Here is an 18,169-nt window from a genome sequence, read left to right on the forward strand (position 1 = left end):
ACCAATAGATAGCTCTACAGCTGCTTATTTGGAACCTTGTTTAATCAGTTAAACCAAACTAAATTCTGTATCCATCAGGAAGGCATACAAGCCTATACGTGTGTGTGTATGTACATATGCATATATTTTTAGATGGATATATACAAATTTAGCATTCAATATTAAAGCAGAACATCTGATATGTATTTTTATCCAATTTTATTACAGAATTTAAAATGGATTCCAGTGTAAAACTATGAGCAGGTCTGTAGGCACGAGCCATTAATAATACCATGGAAGTTTTGGAGTAGTGTAAAAAGATGTTATAAGCACAGTATTTCATATGATGATTTTCAAATTCTTTTGGTACTCTAAGAAGATTTAATTCTCTATAAAAACATGGATGATATTACATAGAAATTGTAAAAACAGCCTTTTTCACAGGAAAATGAAAAGATTAGCTCATTTATTTGGAAAGTATCAAGGCAGATCAAATTCCACGTAAGTTAAAATACATGGGGGATTTAAGTAACTCAAAACTGAATTTCTAGCACACACAAAAAAGACTTCTAGCATGGACAGATTGTGCTCCTAAAATCTGCAGTAAAGTTTTGTTTCCTGCAGCATTAATCCATCTGCTTTATTTATGAGAATTGTAATGAAATCTTTCAGCTGAGTTAGGGTGGCATATTTCCATGTAAAATTTGACTCACTTTCTCTATCAGAAATAATAAAATGAAGGAGTATCAAACCTTTCTTTGTACATCGTACAAAGTCTTTATATTTCTATTTGGACTGAATGATCTTCAGAAAAAGAACTTTGATATCCTAGCTGTCTAGCATAATCCTAGCACTATGAGAATACAGTATAAAGAAATAATTAACATAACTATGTCTACCAAAAAATGTAATTAAAAAATGCATCTTTTTGTATTTATTCACAAGAAATACTTTTATATTTTCAGTGCTCTATTTCTGTATTCTTCTACTGGTTCATTTTGGAGATTAAAGGAATAGAAATCACAAGTCCAGGTGAATCAAATGAGCCATAGAAGAGCCTTATATGCTACAACATTTGTTTTTTTCTAGAATATCCAGTATACATTGACAGAGCTGAGGTGCTGCAGTCTGGCCTATGGCTTTCCAGTGGAGACTTTTCTCTTCAGCTCTGCTGCCTAGTGAGTTTCCAAAACTGTTACTGCTGGTGACAGTTCTTGAATGCTCTTTTTAAGAATAGTATTTTGTTCTGTCAAAGCTACTTCTCACTGTAGCAAAATGATATACCCTGAAAGGGGGACTGAACCACAGCTTGCCAAGTCTGTAGCTCAAAAATAATGAAAATGCAGCTTTTTTTTGTAGTGGAAGGCTTTCTTTGGAAGTTGTAAAAGAGAAAGAAAGAACACAAAAAACATCAGGGAAGTATTCTGTATCTAAACTTTGAAAAATTTCCACTTGTTTCTGTCTTGTTTTTTTTTTTTTAATTGCCTAATAAGAGGTGAACTTTAAAAAAAAGAAAAAAAGAAAAAGAAACTATACAAAACCAGGAGGTACTTTGAAATTAATATGAGCATATGATTGCTGTTTTCTCAGAATAGGTCTGAGAATTGGAAAATTGGCAAGGTTTCAACCATTCAGACAAAATCTATTTGCCATGTATGCTCAGAGAGAGAAAAGTAACCAGTTTCTGTTAAAGTGCTTGTTCAAAGAGAATGTAAAACTTTATAGTGACAGTAGCTCTTTGGTGCTTAAAAAGTTTTTTATTGAATACATAGTATTAATCTAAAAATCATCTTTTCCAAGTATGTGAGGGCCATCTTAACCTTTGTATAGTGCAGGATGAAATCCTGCTTGTCATTGCTACATCTTCTGTTAACTGACAGTTCCTTTAATCCTACCCTAATGCTAATTAGATTGCATCAGAAACATAATGTTGCTATCCAAATATTGATATTTGAGGGCCAAATTTTTGTGTGTGTTTCCTCACAGAAGATCCAAAATATTGCCTTTGCAAAAAAATCCCAACCTTATCACTACCTTTTTTTCTGTCCTTCCTCAACAATTCATAAATACCTCTGTGTAAGTTTCATTTATCTGTCTCCTGTAGAATCTAAGCTTCCTTCCTTTCTTCTTTTCTTCTCTTTTTAATGACAGGCAGATCTTGAATCTTGCCTGTTAGTTGTTTGCATTACCTGTGAATGCCTGACTTAAGGAAGCCTGGGTAGCTCTGAGGTTCTGCAGAAGCTGAGCAAACGTTCTGAGCAGCTGAATGGTGTAGTTAAGGCACCTAAAATGGCAGTGGGGTCTCTAAATCTATTGTGACAATCACTGCCCAACTGTTTTATAAACAGATTGGATTAAATTATTTCATTAATATATCACCTGACACTGTGGGCAGGAAGATAAGCAGATTGCTTATGGTTCTCACAACTGATAACCTGAATTTCAATGTATCCAGTTTTGTTGTCTTTTGCAGAGGTCCTGAGTAGTTTTCAATCCATGGGTTCAAATGTAACTGCAAAATTATATTGCTGCAGGAGCCACTGGACTAGCACTTTCTGTAACACCACGATAGTTCACATTAAATTAGCTAAACACAGACACGTGACATATGAACAGAAAGGGTTTTATGTTAGTGATATCCTGCACTAGATGGTGCTCTGTACATGTATTTTCTTAGGCAATACCATATTTGTAAACTGGTACAAACATTTCTTCTCATTAAGTTAATTATTAAATGACAGAAAACAAGTTAAAAATGTTTAAGTGAATTTAATCCTTAACTGACTTTTGCAGGAGTTCCTAAGGTTACCTAAATCCTATGGAAATTCACAGGATCTAATTATCTTGAGGTATGGCACATTTTGGCACTTAAATTGTGATTGCTTTAATTTTAAAAGCCTTGCATTACAACAGTGGTTTGTATCATCTGTGGATTAGCATAGAGAAACAAAACTCAGAGTTCTAAACACTACCTGAACTAAGACATTTGCACCACTGAATTCCTGCTATGATTCCTCTACTGCTCTTCACTGATGTGATTGCTTTCTATTTTTCAAAGCTCAACTACCCTGAAATTCAAGGGAACTCTACTGCAGCGAGGGCCATCTTCATATCAGAACAAAAATAATAAAGCATTTGAACATTTCTTGTCATCAGGAAACTGAGATTTTGTGAACACTTGTGGCACCAGCAGGATGAAATAAGTGCTTGTGCCATAGTGATCTCACTGAGGGGAGAGCAGGAAATCTATCTCCTGCCAAGATGCCATAAACCCTTCTGGGAAAAGCAACCTCCCTGAAACTGGTGGGTTATTCATGTGGAACTCAGGAAATGTAAAATTCATGCTGCATGTAATTGCTCCAAAGTCTTGTATGTCTGACACTATAGGCTACTCTCTAAATTTGAATTATTAACACCTGCAAGATGTACAAATATTTTATTTTCTGATGAAGGGGATCATGTGTCTCTTTTTCTTATTTTCTTTGAATGAATCAATTTAAATATCCCATGAAACTTTTAAAATAATGCTTATTCAAATTGTTCCAGTCCTCTGTCACTGAATCCTCTCTACCTCTGTTACCCAGCATGCTTAATTAAGGATCACAGCACACTTTTCATCTGTTCCTCATATTGACTCTTCCTGACGTGCACCGTAATAGTTTCTGAGTTGGTTTCACTCTCCCTCTGACTCACTACAGAAAAAAAGAAAACAGAAAAATCACACTAATCTGGAAGAATATAAGTCACTCAAGATAAAATTTCTTAGCAAAAAGTATTGGAGGAAGGGAAGGGTTTCCCTTCTATGTTTACAAAACTTGAAAAAATAGTAATTAATATTGTAATCCATGAGAATAACTTCAGATTCTACTTTATATTTCTCTTAACTCCTCAACATTAAACTAAAGCACTTGAGCCTGTAAAACTTCCAGAAATGTTTCATCTACAAGATACTAATTGGACACTTTCTCAGCAATGTAATTCTCAACTTCTTTTTTTTTCTCTCTCCCCAAAAGAATGAACAAAATCATCTCATGCAAATCAGCTGAGTTCAGCAAAGTTACACCAGGGATGAATTAGGCCTTTCATCTGCTCCTTAAGCAGATCATTTACATTGTGTCCTAAATGCAGCTTTAACAACAAAACCTTTATGTTATTCTACTTTGTCATCAAAAAGGTATCTTTACTGTGTTCTTTACACAGCATTCTATAGGGAGTGTAGCCCTCCATGTCTTTGTGGGCCCTGCAAGTCATCATATACTAATGATGAACAACCTTCTGCTGAGTTACCAGAACAGCAAAAATACCTGGGCTTGTGACCTGCTAGGGCTGGGCAGAGCTAGAAAGCAATGAAGAGATTGCCCATGGCATCTCAGACTTTTACCTGTTGATGCATAAGACAACAGGCATTCTCTCTGTAGGTCTCACAATGTCTCTGCCATTTGTACACTATTTAATCCTCAAAACTGAGAGAAATTAAGATATTCTGTAGCTTTTCAAAGAACACCATCACTAAAGGTGAGGAATGACCATCAGACTGTCCAATATAGAAGAGTTCCTAGCACAAATAATGATGCTATTGCATTCACTTTTGAGGTCTTTTGGTACATCACAAACTAACTGTAGGGAAAATATGGACCTTCTCAGAGAATAGTGCTACCATAATGATTTCAGTAGGTGAAATATAATTTATATGGGTATTTTCTTTTGTTTCTTACATGATGGGCAACCTCCTCACTAAGCCAGCTTTAAAAAAATAATGATCTCTGTATCCTACACTTTGCCCACAAAAACCTCTTCCTGGACAATATAAAAGACTACCTGTTTCACAAGGAAACATACTGCATTATGTTTCTTAATACTATCAGTGGGGATACAGATATTTTTGTAGAATGCAGTGGAAGCTGATGTCTGGCAGCTGCCTTGTCTCTGTTATTCACTTAATTTCATTTATTTATTTCTTTAACCAACAGTATCTCATTTCAGTTGAATAGTGCTGGAATCAAAAATGTAAAACAAGACTCGAGAGAAATCACCTGCTAATAAAAGGTTCCACTGTCCTTCCTACTTGACCCACTAATTCCAATGCAAGCAATTCTGATGTGATACCAGAGAAAGCCTTCATTGGGGTGTGTTTATGCCTACTCATTAAAAACAAAGAGGTTTTGCATTATGGACAGGTTGTGACACAAATCTTTATCTAAAAATGCATTTCTTCTATCACGTGATAAAAATAAATATTTTAAGCAAAGCATTTATTTCTGAAAGGAAGAAGTGAAGCAGTACTGCTTATTTCACTGCCTGTTTCACCATCAAGGAGTCAAATCATAGTGGGAAGAGAGAACAACTGATCAAAACTAAAATCCCTTCTCTGGGTATGAAGACTTTGAAAGGCAGGGAAAATCTTTAACTCTTCTGATCTATGGATCTCATTTCCTCATATGAACAAGAATGAAAACCAACTGTATGCATTTTCTGTTTAAGAGGTCAACCTAGAATTCATAGATGTTTCCCCCCATCACCTCTGATTTTTTCTGTATCATACAGCAAGTCACTGAACTCTTTGATACTGACCTCATGCACAAGAGAAATATGGTTTAACCATTTTACAGAGCACTTTGAAACATCACTCAGGAAACATGCAATTCAAGGACTGTATCTTATTCTGTTACTATCTTAGGCTACTAGTTCTGTCTGATCCATGTTTATAATCAGGAATCTTCAGTTTTTTCACTTGGATAAAACCTTACTAGCAGCAGTTCCTAAACTATATACAACATATGAAGAGAGGTAAAGGCTTGTGTACATACTGCTCTGCTTTTGTCTGCATTCTGGTTTGAGGCAGCAGAATGGCTCCATTTCGGAACTATTTTTCACAGTAATTAACTCAGTCTCTAGGAGAGGTGTCCTACACAAGTAGCATATTTAAAATGCCCAGAGTGATCCCTGAAAGATTACCTTTGCTAGCCTACATCCAAGCTGTGTATTTAAAGGAAAGCAGTGCTGACTGTAGCAGAAGGCTCCACTGCACTTAGCTCTTACTGTCTTCAGATTCTAGACTGCCGTGGCTAAGGAAATCTGCATCTTCAACTTCCACAGAGACAGCAGTGCTGGAGAGCAGGAAGCAATCAGCTCTTGTTCCACCACCATCCATTATACCAATATTCAGAGAGAGAGACAGGATCAGTAACTCTTAGTAAGAGCTCTGCTTGTTATAACTATTTTAAACATACTGAACACTGCATGTCATAAATGGCACATGAAATCCAGAGACACACATCACATCCACAGTATGATTTTTCAGTTTTCTGAAAACTGGGAAAAATGTCTGGAATACAAATGTCTTGGAGAATTCTAATCATACATAGGGCTTAGGAAATGTTCTTTGGTACTACAGTGTGCATTTCAGACTGTGGAAAATAATAAAACTGGCAAATGATCGCTAACAGGAGGCTGAGCAAGAGATTGTGGTTAAGAAGGGCGCCATGTGGGACAGCAGGGATGAGTACTCTTCCATTGCACGTTCCAGCTCTGACTCAGAAATTAGTCACAAGAGAAAATATACATGTATTTATAATCCCTTGTGCAAATAAACTGACTTCTGCCTTCAAAAGATTCTAACATTGCATCTCGGTGGCTTAGCTAAATGCTAGCCTAAAGGTCAGCTAAGAGGAAGTTGCTAGGAATGAAGAAACGAACATGTTTGTTCTTGTTTAACTATATTCCTCCCACTATCCAGGACCACAGGCCTATCAGAAAGACAAAGTGAAAACAAAGAACAAAATAGCTGGCCCATACAATGTTAATGTTAACGATTTTGGAACTTTGTATCTGTCTTTTTCTTCTTCATTGCAGTTCATTATTTTTCCAATTAATCCTTAAGATTGCACAATATCTGAAAAAACACATAAAATAGGGCTGTTCCAGCCAGCATGAACACCTGCATAACTTGCAATATTAAGGTGCTGTGTGTCTAATGCAATACACGTTTATAGACCCAAAACCCATAGAAGCCTATTGAAAGACCAGAAAAATCACATTGTCTTGTGAGCTCAGAAGTGCCATCAATTTAGCACCTGCTAACTACTTACTATGCATTACCTGGTCTGCAGAAATTGTCAGCATGTATTACTTTGCATTTGCTATAGGCAAACCATGTGCAAGCCAGCTTAGCCTCCTCTCCTGTCAGAACAAGTCACATCACTATGCATTTGCTGCTGGCTAAAAGCTGTGCATCTCCACGTCCACATTTGCCACTGTGCAAATGATCAAATGATTGTTGCTAAATGCTGCAAACAACGTCACATCCAAGCCTTGCCTCTGGGAGGTACTGCAATAGCACTATGGCTTATTTGTTCCCTTATTTACTGAAGGATCACAGAAGCAACTATTCAGCACCATTTAAACAGCTGACCTGCTACAGATGAGGCAGGAATTGGTTCTACTTCAGCAAAATTTTATTTCTTCAAAACTTTAAGTCCATAGCAAGTTAGTGATGAAACCACTGAAAAGTAGGAAAGGAAACTTGTTGCATAACCCATTTATTCTATTAGCTTTGCTTAGACTAGTTTTAGTACCAATAATTCTTCTGCTGACCCCTGTTAACCACAGTTTATGTAGCTGAGATGAAGCATATCTTGGTGCTGTTGCAGAGGTACAGCCCTTAAAGGATCAGAAGCACTTATATCCTGACAAGAAATATGTTCAAATAGGTCTGTGCAAGTGTCTTCTTGACGTTTTATCTTCATTTCCTTCCCAGAGAAGGTTCCTTGAACAGAAAGATCTTAAGGAGGAGTTTTAGAAGAAAAGGTGTTTTCCTTTTAAGAAACCAAATAAAACAGGAAGCAAAGAAACAGTCAGCAAAACAAAACCAATCAGTAGAAATGTGTGATGCTGGCTGCTTTTCAGCCTGCACTCAAGACTGAACTTCTCCATTCCTGTTTACTGCTTTTAATGGCAAGATTATCTCCCACTCCTTCTCCAGCTTCTTGAACTCACCTGCCAGCATCTTATTGGAGAGCTCCTCCAACTTCTCTCATTTCCTGTGCGGTGTCAGAGCAATTTGTTGGCAGCCATCATCTGTTTATCACATCAAACAGTCCCACCTCCACAGAGATCTAGCTAGCATATCTAGGCACCTTTTTCACAGGTCTCTTCCTGTCTGTCCTCTGACCAAGTAATTTGTCAATGTAGTGCCCTTGTGGTTATTTAAACATTAGCTGCAGTTCAGCATGACTGAAAACCAGGACTGTAAAATTTCTTTCTGTTCAGTCATTTCTTGACATCTACAAAGAACACCACTATCCTCTTAGGAAGCAGGGGGGGTTGACTGGAAGTCTTCACGTTGTGGCAATATATGGATTCTCAAACATCCTTGCATAACCTGCACATTAACCTTTACTAGCAGTGATCCCCTTAGCCAATGTACTTTTTCAAGGTTTAGTCATCTCTCCTGCTGTAATTATCCTTCTCCATTGCCTTGACGAAGACAATTAAATGGCCATAATTGGTATTTTTACATACATGTGCTTATGTGAATGCATGTTTGCTTAGGAGGCAGAATATGTGGAAAATACCAAGGCGTAAAATTCTTGATACAGAACAGTAAGGTTGCATTCTGAATATGGCTATGTACACTCATTGAAATGACACTCATTGAAATGGCAAAAATTAGACCATTTTTTTCCTAACTAGAAAAAAACCAGAAGTAATCAAAATTATCTAGAAAAATATAAATTCTTAATCACTAGTATCAAGGAAGGAAGAACTCTCCTACCTGGATTTCTCAAAGTATTAATAGGAACAAAATGGTTAAACTCATATTTTAACTCCATAGAAGATAAAACTTATTGTCTTCCTCATTACTTTATCTGGCATAAGAAAACACTTCAAACGATTATTGACCAGAGTTTTCTTATGAATTTTTCTGTGCTAGAAACCATGAGCCAATTCTTCAATGTGCATTTAAGAATAACGGAAGGAATAAATAATTAATAACAGATACAATAGATGGGTTTATCTAACAGACAATGGCCCAGAAAAGGTAGAGTTTTATTAAATTATGGACTCAAGTGAAATACAATTCTAATGGTTAAAGTATTAAGAGTATTTTCTAGTTCTCAACCAGTGCTGCTTATTAGTAGAGAGTAGAGGGCTGAACCTTGTTTTATTGAAAAACATATGAAAAAAAAAAAGTACTTAATTGAGCCCAGACATCTATGATCTGTTCAATATTTTAATGGGAATACCCAGAACAAATGCTCTGATTCTTTTCTGAACTGTGGAGGAGAAATACCAAGGATTCTTAAAATAATTTTACTTTTAGCCATTACAGATAAAATCATCAGTAAACTAAGAGGACTGAGCCCAAATTAACATCCAAAGGAAATTTCTACATTTTCAGCAGGACTACTCCTAATTATATTCTCTAGTATACATCATCACTATATTGTCAAAGCAGGAAGTATTCAATTTTATTCAAATAGGCCCTGGGCAGAAAAGAAGTCATGAATGTGAAGTGTGTGGTAATAAAAATTAAAGAATATTCATTAGTAATTGAGCCTCAGAAGATAATGAAGATGTTCAACTATGCTGCTATACTTTTCTTCAACCAAAATTGGCACTTGCCTGCAGAAGGCTTCCTTTATATTATGCAGTACTTTAAGTGTATTCTGCATAAGCAAACAAAGGGGAAGAGTACTTAGCACTTGCCAAAGAAATTAAATGCAGTTATCAACATACATTACATGTCTTTACTGGCCCTATCCCTACCACCAAAAAAAAAAAAAATAAAAAAAAAAATCACAGCATAGTACATTAACCTCTGGAATTTTATCTGACAGAAGTGAGCCTCATGATGCTGAGAATTACCCATGAACACACTGCTATAACATGAATAAATCTGCAACATGGTGTTTTCCCAAATACAGCCAAGAGAAGATTTATCACAGACTAAATCCATCACAGGCCAAGCTGTTGTTGGTTTAACAGCTGCAACCCCCACGTTCCAGCTCCAGTTTCCCAGCCAGGAGCCCAAGCTCTGGTCCAGGTGCCTGCACTCTCCATTAGACCAGAAGCATCACTACCATGGACAAGAATCTGTAGCAGGCATTGTGAGGAGCACCTCAGTTGCCAATTTCTGACACTGCCACTACAATGTTCTCAGCATCTAAAGCATTTAAATCCTGAGTTATGCTGAAGCAATGTCTGCACTTAAACTTTGTCATATTTCAAAAGCATAACAGGGGGAAGGAGAGGTCCTCTCAGCAATTAAACAGGCAGAGCTTAGACCTAAAGAGTTCTGAGGACAACACAGAATCTCTCTCTGGCACTTCCCAGGAAATTCCCTTCGTCACCAGGCCAGAGGCAAGCTGGAAGGAATTCCTTTCATTGTTCCTGCTCAAAGGCTGTCATTCTGAACTAACATATTGACTGGGCCAGGGAAGCAAGGCATCACTTTGCAATGCAACAATTAGGGTATCTACCTGTGAGTGGGGAAATTTGAATTTAAACTCCTGTTACAAGACTGTTTTCCTAGACCATTACCATATAATATTATAGTACACAAGCAACCAGTAAGAGTCAGGAGCAGAAATTGTGTGAGTTCCCTAATAACCTATTCAAACCCATCCATTACTGTGGATGCCAACTGGGCACAGACTTGGCCATCCTGTGCTGCTGCATTTTTACTGCTATTGATACTCAAGTTACCTGGTACTATTTCACATTATTTATACCTGCTGCAGTCCTATCTATTATTAAAGACAGACATACACCCATCTCGGGGTAGGTTTTCTTTCCAGCCCCTTCAGAGGCATTTGTGACTCATACCCCTGATTAACTCATATTGACAAGAAGTAAAGAAAGAATATAAAAAGCTGTCTGTTACACTATTTTCTTTCCTTTCTCGCCTGCAGTGATATTCACCCCTTGCTCTTATCTCTCCAACTCTTTCCCATGCATCATTCCTCTTTTTTAGTTTGGCTGCCTTCCCCCTTGTCATCCTTTTGTCTTCCAAGTCTCTTCCTCATGCTTTTTTTTGTTTCTTCCTTCCCTCCCTTTTCAACATCAAGTGACATGGTAATGCAGTCTTCCTTCTCCATTTCTGAATATCAAAATGTATGGATCAGAAGAGCTGAGGAGGAAGAAAAAGCAAAAGTCATTGCTACTTAGCAAGAGAAGAGAGGGCTGTCACAATGTTTTAATCAGAATAACAGTCTTCCAACAGCTTTTGCTTAGAATGCCAGGAAAAGGTGCAAGTGGCACAAAAATTGTAACATGTAGACCTCAGTGGCCTCTCTACTTCCTTCTCCTTTCATGCATGGACGGTTCTTGGCCACTCTGAAATCCTCCTTGCTGAGATTTGACAAAATTTTTCACCATGCAGTAATGTCAACTATCACCATCAACCTGAATGCCATCTTCCCAAGTGGGAAGATTTTAAAGGAGTGCCAGTGCAAGTGTTGCTGAAATCTCGCATTATTACCTTGTTTTAAAAGAATCTAAGTCTCTGTTTTTTTAATTGACTTTTTTCTTTGATTACTGCTGTATGAAAGGCCTAGGCAAAGAATAACACCAGAAAGAAAAATGAAAGAGCCAATAGAGTGGAATGGTTGCAGCCAACACTGAATGAACTGTGATCTTTGGTGGGATAAAGATCAACATGAAAAGCTTTCAGCTGTAGCAATCAGTCCATACTTTCCAGACCATCCCCACAGTGACAGAGGCATTTCTAAGCTGTAATTGAAATTAGCCTTGATAGATACAGTTGGAGCCATGCCTGTGAACTTTGCTAAAAGGCTGGCTATGTAAACCATCTATCACTCACTTTCACATGAGCAGTAATCTAGTGACACCACAGAAATCTCACTGTGTCCCTCACTCCACACGTCCAGCCACAGCAGTTGGCTGCTGCCAGGGTGCCTTATCTCTGCTACAGAAGGGCTTTCCTCCCAAGGTCTGGAGCAACCTATAGACCCTCACTAAAGATCAGCATAATTCCCTCTTGGGCAAGTCTTGTACGATGCTCAGTCCTGTGGCCTGAAACTACTCTTGCTCTAATCCAGTTTACTAGATTTGCAGTTGTCTGCCAGCTGAAAGCCCATGCATAATTCTACTGACTCCAACACGCTTTGGATGAAGCCCGTAACGATGGGGACGACAGCTTCTCATGGATGGGAATCAAATATTTCGTTTGTTACTACTAAGCTAACCACAATAAAAATAAATACTTCTCTTTCATGTGGTGATGAAACAAAGCAATCATGCTATATTCATTTTTTAATTATTAGGTTGAAAGATTCGGTGTCTTCCTGGCATGTTAATTTCTGAATCATATTCCTCACGTATATAAATAGCCAGCAACTGTATACGGTAGCAGAGGGTGGAGGGGAAGGTCAGACAATAAGCTCGATTTCAAGAAAGCATTTCCTCTGGTGTCACCAAATCTGCCCTGGATACAGACTCCTACATTGGCACACAGGGATCCTGAAGGCTGCTGTGCCCTCCTGCACCAGACACAGAGGGCAAGCACCTCCATCGTTGCAGGTATTTGAAGGCTTCTCATTAGACAATGAATAGGCAAAACTTACATTTAGGGGCTTTGTGAAGATGAGTAAAAGATTTACCCTCTCTGCCTGCTGTTTGGGCAGTGCCACCAGCTGAAGACACCGCTTCAGCCCTGGCTCCCCAGCAGCAGCAACTCCACGGCGTCAGGGAGACTGCCTCGAGATGAACTTTCCCAACCAAAACCCTGAGGAGGACAGATCCTGGAGGGTGGCGTCAGCTCCACTACCACTCAAATCCAGGACACTGAGCGCAAAGAAGTGGCAGCAAGTAGTACTGTGGGCAGGGTGCTCTAGGGCGGATTTAAAGTTACGGCCAGTCACTGCTAAACACCTTGTGGTTTGCATTTGTAAACTATTTTGCACAAACGCAAAGATTAACGCGAGTCCAGCATCGTGCAGCTTAGACCACCGGGAAAACTAAGCCAGAACCTCCTGGTATTTTTGTTGCTGTAACCTGGGCATTGCCTCAGCGTTGCTGGACACCATATCGCTAACCTGACCCGCGAGAGCTCTCCGCTGACTTTTCAAGAAAATTGCGTTTTCCACGCTCCCTCCGTTGGGACAGCGGCAGCGGGCACGACGCGGCCAGCCAGCCGCCTCCCGCCGGGGCCCGGAGCGCCAGGGGGAATGCGGCCCGGCCGGACCTGCCGCTGCCCCGGGCTGATGATTTACCCCAGGCCCGGCTCCGCACCCGCGGGACATCTCAGGACTTCTCACCCCGCGCGCCGTCTGTGAAGCCACACGTGGTTTAAAAACTTAAACAAGGGAAGGTTTTGTCGTCGGCTGCGATTTTGAAGGCGTGCACCTTGACTGGCTGCAGCAAGGTCACCGGCTGCCCACCGCCGCCTGTCTCAGCCCGAATACGGAGAGGGCCACCCCGTCCGCAGGGCCCCGCTCCGTCCGGAAAGGCGCCGGTACCGCCAACCGAATCCCAAGAGGGGTGAGTCTCCCCGGGCGCCGTGGAGAGATCCTTCCCCGCGCTCTCGAGCGGTATTTTTAGTCGCTGACCCAGTTCCCCCGCTCGGATACCTGCGCCTCCCTCACCGCCCGCCGCAGCGCCGGCCCTCCTGGGGGGGGGGGGGGGGGCAGACCCGCGCCCCCGCAGATAAAAGCACCGCCCAGGGGCGGCTCGGCCCCGCGGCCCGGCGCCAGGTGAGGCTGTGGGGAGCGGAGTGTGGGGCCCGCTGTGGGGCAGGTGCGGCCGGAGCGAGGTTGCGGAGCCTCGCCTGGCTCGGGACGGCCCGATCCGGCCCGGGAGGGGCAGCGGGGCAGTGGGGCAGTGGCACAGGGGTGCAGCCCGCGACGGGGGAGGGCCGGCTGGGCGCGGCACCGCCGGGGCCACCTCAGGGGCGGAGGGGGCGGCAGTGCGGGCCGTGAAGGCAGGGGAGGCTCGCCAGGGCGGTTCGGGACACTTTTCTCCTGTGTAACTCGGCTACAAGCGAGGGGCGGCGTATCAGCGCCGGCGTAAGTACCGACTACTTTTGTTAAAAAAGTATTAATTCTTCGCTCCCCTTTCTCCCTCGGCACCCCGGCGTGATCTTCCCGGAGGCGGTCGGATAACGGGGCGCGGGAGGAGCGCGGAGCGCGGCCGGGTCGGCCCGGGCGATGTGCGTGGCCGGGGAAGTGGGTCAGCGCCCAGGCCGGGGACGACCGCCGCTCTGTGCTCCTCTTTCTTGTTTTCTTCTCCTCTGTTTTTTTGGCGATTAGCCCCCTGCCCCGCTCCCGGGTACTTCGGCAATGTGTGACTGAGCCACAGGTTCGGCCAGGAGCGCAGGTGCAGCTGCGGCGAGGTCCGATCTGAAGGACCTTTCCCCGGGCTGAGTAGCCCAAACTTCAGGGGCACGTCAGTTGTGTGTTGGTTTGGGCTTTTTGTATTTAAAGATATGAGAGAGGTACGTTGCCGGTGTAGGTTTTTAGGTAGTCGAATGCTGACATCGTGTTTGAAATGTTTGAAGTTACAGAGCTCGGTCGTGTGCACTCGGGCTGCTTTGGTCCTGCAGTAACACTCTGGAGATTTAGAAAGAATATCTTCAATACGCACTCCTCCGCTTGCTGCTATTTATACCATGCAAGGTTGGCAAGGAGAGAGGAGCCAGTGTTTGAAAAGGACATTAAGCCTAAACTTGATACCATTGTTCCAAGGCCAAAGCGAGAGCGCAGATTAAAAAAACCAAAAAAAACAAAAAACCACCACAAATAAAAGTCTCAGCCAACACCCCTCTTAAAACAACCCAAGCCCTCTCCCCCCGTTTTTGTACTTTGTGAGCACAGCAGAGGGCCGGGCATGGCTTCTCGTTAGGGATATGGAGGCGCTTGCTTTAGAGACAGCTCTGATGCTTTACTACCAGGAGTAAGTCTGTGCTTTAGTGTGTTTGCTGTTTGTTTTTTGACAAGTATGTGGTGTGATGCATAGTACAGCTGGTTAAGCCACACATCAGGGAGTTAGCCGAAAGATAAGCCTCACACTGTGGCAGATACATTACTTCCACTCAGGCGGGTAAAACAAATCGTTACTGGTCATTGCCTCTGTATTATAAGGTTGGTTACAGTGTGAAAGTAGCTATAATGTAAAATACTCCTAATAGCAATTCCTAATAAATCAGAACTTACATCATTGAATAGATACACATGGTTAATAATTTTCATCCTTCTAAATGAACTCAATGCACAGTAATACTCCTCTCTAAAGTGAGGGTAGGTAAGCTTTTCATATAATGAAACTTTTTTTTTCTTTTTGTGGCAGCAGAAAAGCTTTAACCTGCTTTGATTGATACTACTGGGATTTTCACAGCGGATGGGCGGTGACCATTATGATGGCATTTACTGTCTGGATTACTAAATAAGACAGATATTAGCAATTGTTTATTCCTCATGACGTGCACTGTGCTCTTGTGGAGCTACAGCAATGCATTGTAGTGGCTGTCTGGCATGACCAGCCACTGGGGCTAACTTACTTCTCCTAATGCTAATTATTGTGGGTGAGCAATAGGTTGCTTTTCAAGCTCTGTTTTTATAGAGCTTAATTGTACAAGCGGTAACAAGGCTGTATTTAAAATTCATATAGTCAGTTTTAAACTACTGCAGAGTTCTGATTTCGGGATTAGATCAGGCTGCCTCAAAAGTGTGGCTAAAACAGTGATAATAATCTCATAACTCTGTTAAAATTTTACCTAGCATAGTTTTTCATCTGGGGTAAAATGACTCTATGTAAACATGACACAAACTGAAATTATTTGAACAAATGTTAAGCTTTAATAGCTTGCCCCTTAAAACTGGTCTCATTATATGTTTTTGAGCAATATAGGTTCAGTAAATAGCAAGCCTTACTGCTGGGTGTGTTGCTTCTGATTCTCATGTGTTTTACTTAGGTGTTTCTGAGGTATTGATTTCAGCTGCAGGACTAAATCTGCATAAATAAAGGCCTTGAGAAAGTCCAGAATTGACAGAGTGACTACACTCTAAATGTATTTGGGGCTCCTGTTTCGAACTCTTGGATTTTGTGGTTTTAAACTTTTGTCTGCAGTCATGTATGGAAGAATTGTTTGGTTTTTTTGGTTTGTTTGTTGGTTTTTTTTTTTAATTTTTCTAATTGTAGGACTTAGCATTGAGCTGATCTGTAACATGTCAGGTAGCTAATGATCTCAGCAATCTAGCAAAATAATTACTCAGGCATGTAGTAAGAACTGTGGAACGCAGATTAGCCAGCTGATACTGTGGGACTGATTTTTCTATATATAAAAATAAAAACATACACATTTGTGTTCTATACATGTGTAAGTTTATGCATTATATATACATATATAAATGTGGGATGTTGCATATTCACATTAGATGCTAAAGTACCTGCTTTATTATGATGGTGTGGGATACCTGTGTGAGCAGAAGTGTCACGTGTAGCCTGATCCAGCAGAAACTAATCAAGTGATTGCCTGCCCCAAATTCTCTGTTTAGGTCATTTTGTGCTCTTCATTTAATCTCATGGTATGCCCTGTTTAATTGGGAAAATCAAGCCCTTTTAAAGTTGTCTTTATCCCATTAATTCAGAGGACTAACTGGTGAGTTTGTAGAGTAGTTTGGAGTTAGAGCTGGACAAGGTTATTTGTCTTTATTCTGCTTTACTTGATTTCCTGTGGAAAGGCAAACAAGAGTTGGTGCTTCTTCAGTGTTTGTGAAGTGTAACTGGCTATTGCACACTTTTCCTTTAAGCAAACATAAAAGAAATAATGATAAGAGCCTGGTTCTTTTTAAGGGAGTACTTGCACTAGTTCAAGAATTCCTAATTCAAGAATTAAGATGTTCTCAGACTTAGCAGTTGCTCTGACAGAGTGATGTGAAGGGTTGATTTCTGTTTTTCTACTTTCTCAGTTGTCACTGAGATTATTTCGTAGAAGACATTGGCATAGGTATATTTTCTTACCTGAAGACAAAAAAAAATCAGTGCTATTTGGTAACTTATTTGTTCCCTTAGTAGTATTAATTATGAGTCTTAGTTTTCTGCATTAGTGGGATTTTTCCAGTACTGTGAAATTATGCCAGAACTTCTCACTGAGCAGTATGATTTTGCTTTTTTCCCCCCAACCCCATTCTTGGCATCTGTATTAACTCTGGGTTTGATTGTCCTTTCCTTCCCTTGGATGAATTGTCTTAATCCTTAATGATTCTGGCACTTTTTCACTGGGGTTACTTGCCTCAAATTGCTTCAGTTAATATTCTGTTAAGTTTTTGTGCCAGGAGGAACCAAAGCTGCTGGTAGTGGGTGGCTGTGATGCCATCTGCACAGTACCTGCTTGGATCAACTTTCCAGTCTCTGTTGTGATTCCTCATTAGATGGTTCCTCTGGGTCTGTTGTGTTGTTTGATTTTATTATAAAATTAATTTTAGCTCTTCCAGTTTACTGAAATATGAATGCTAAGTTGCCAGGGTGTTTGTGGAAATCCTCAAATATTTAGAGATTTCACAGTTTTCTTTTTGCAATTTTGAAAACCTATTGTAGAAGGACACTCATTTTTGCGTTTAATATAAATATGGGTACATGTTACCATTCTACAGGGGAATGAAATCAGTGCTCTCAAAGCATTAGGATGTGAGATATTGTAATCCCCATTGGGTTTTTTAGGGACTGGTTCCTTCTTCAGACCCCGAAGAATGTATGTGTTGTGGTTGTCTTTGCTGTACAGCAGATTCCATGAGGTGAGGTTAAACATTCTATATGTGATGTAGTGCTTTATTTTAATGGCTGGTATTCCTAATATCTGTGATAGCTTTTACTGTATACTCTTCATGCTGTCTAAAAGGAAAAACCAAGAAAACTTAGCTTCCAGAGCCAGTTGTCCTACTGTGTTTTCTCCATTCATGTCAGTGAAGAAGGTGGCCAGGCATTTTTCAAGCAGAAAAACAGAGCTGTTGAAGGATAAATTTTCATTGCTATGAAAAATATCTTTGTAGTTATGTTAGGCAACTGTTTTTCCCCGATCTCTTGAGTGTGTCCTGGACTTTTTAGTTTAGTTTAGTTTGGCATCAGCTGATTTCTTTGGATGGGGTAACCTGTGAAAGGGTACTCCTTTTTCCTTTGTGAGACCAGCTGTAAATCTGTGCAACTGGCCAAAAAAAAGAAATGCTTTTAGTCA

At 40.5% G+C, this 18,169-nt stretch overlaps 1 protein-coding gene and 1 long non-coding RNA gene across 11 annotated transcripts in view; one reads left to right on the forward strand and one right to left on the reverse strand.

Moving 5' to 3' along the window:
- Positions 1–7,334: 7,334 nt before the first annotated feature.
- Positions 7,335–13,391, reverse strand: LOC139795982 (uncharacterized). Its single transcript, XR_011725783.1, has 2 exons — positions 13,260–13,391; positions 7,335–11,110 (listed from the first exon to the last, which is right to left on the reverse strand). It is a non-coding gene; the product is annotated as an uncharacterized lncRNA (long non-coding RNA).
- A 10-nt stretch (positions 13,392–13,401) lies between these two features.
- Positions 13,402–18,169, forward strand: part of MTUS1 (microtubule associated scaffold protein 1) — a 116,747-nt gene continuing 111,979 nt past the window's right edge. For 5 of the 10 annotated variants that reach the window (XM_071743425.1, XM_071743424.1, XM_071743427.1 and 2 more), the window contains exon 1: positions 13,884–14,006. The gene's annotated coding sequence lies outside the window, so the exon portion shown is untranslated. Of the gene's footprint in view, positions 13,695–13,716; positions 14,007–18,169 lie in introns of those variants that run through there. The other 5 variants (XM_071743423.1, XM_071743426.1, XM_071743428.1 and 2 more) reach the window with 4 other exon arrangements.

The sequence above is a fragment of the Heliangelus exortis genome, chromosome 4 (genome assembly GCF_036169615.1).
Source record: "Heliangelus exortis chromosome 4, bHelExo1.hap1, whole genome shotgun sequence".
Taxonomy (NCBI): Eukaryota; Metazoa; Chordata; class Aves; order Apodiformes; family Trochilidae; genus Heliangelus; species Heliangelus exortis.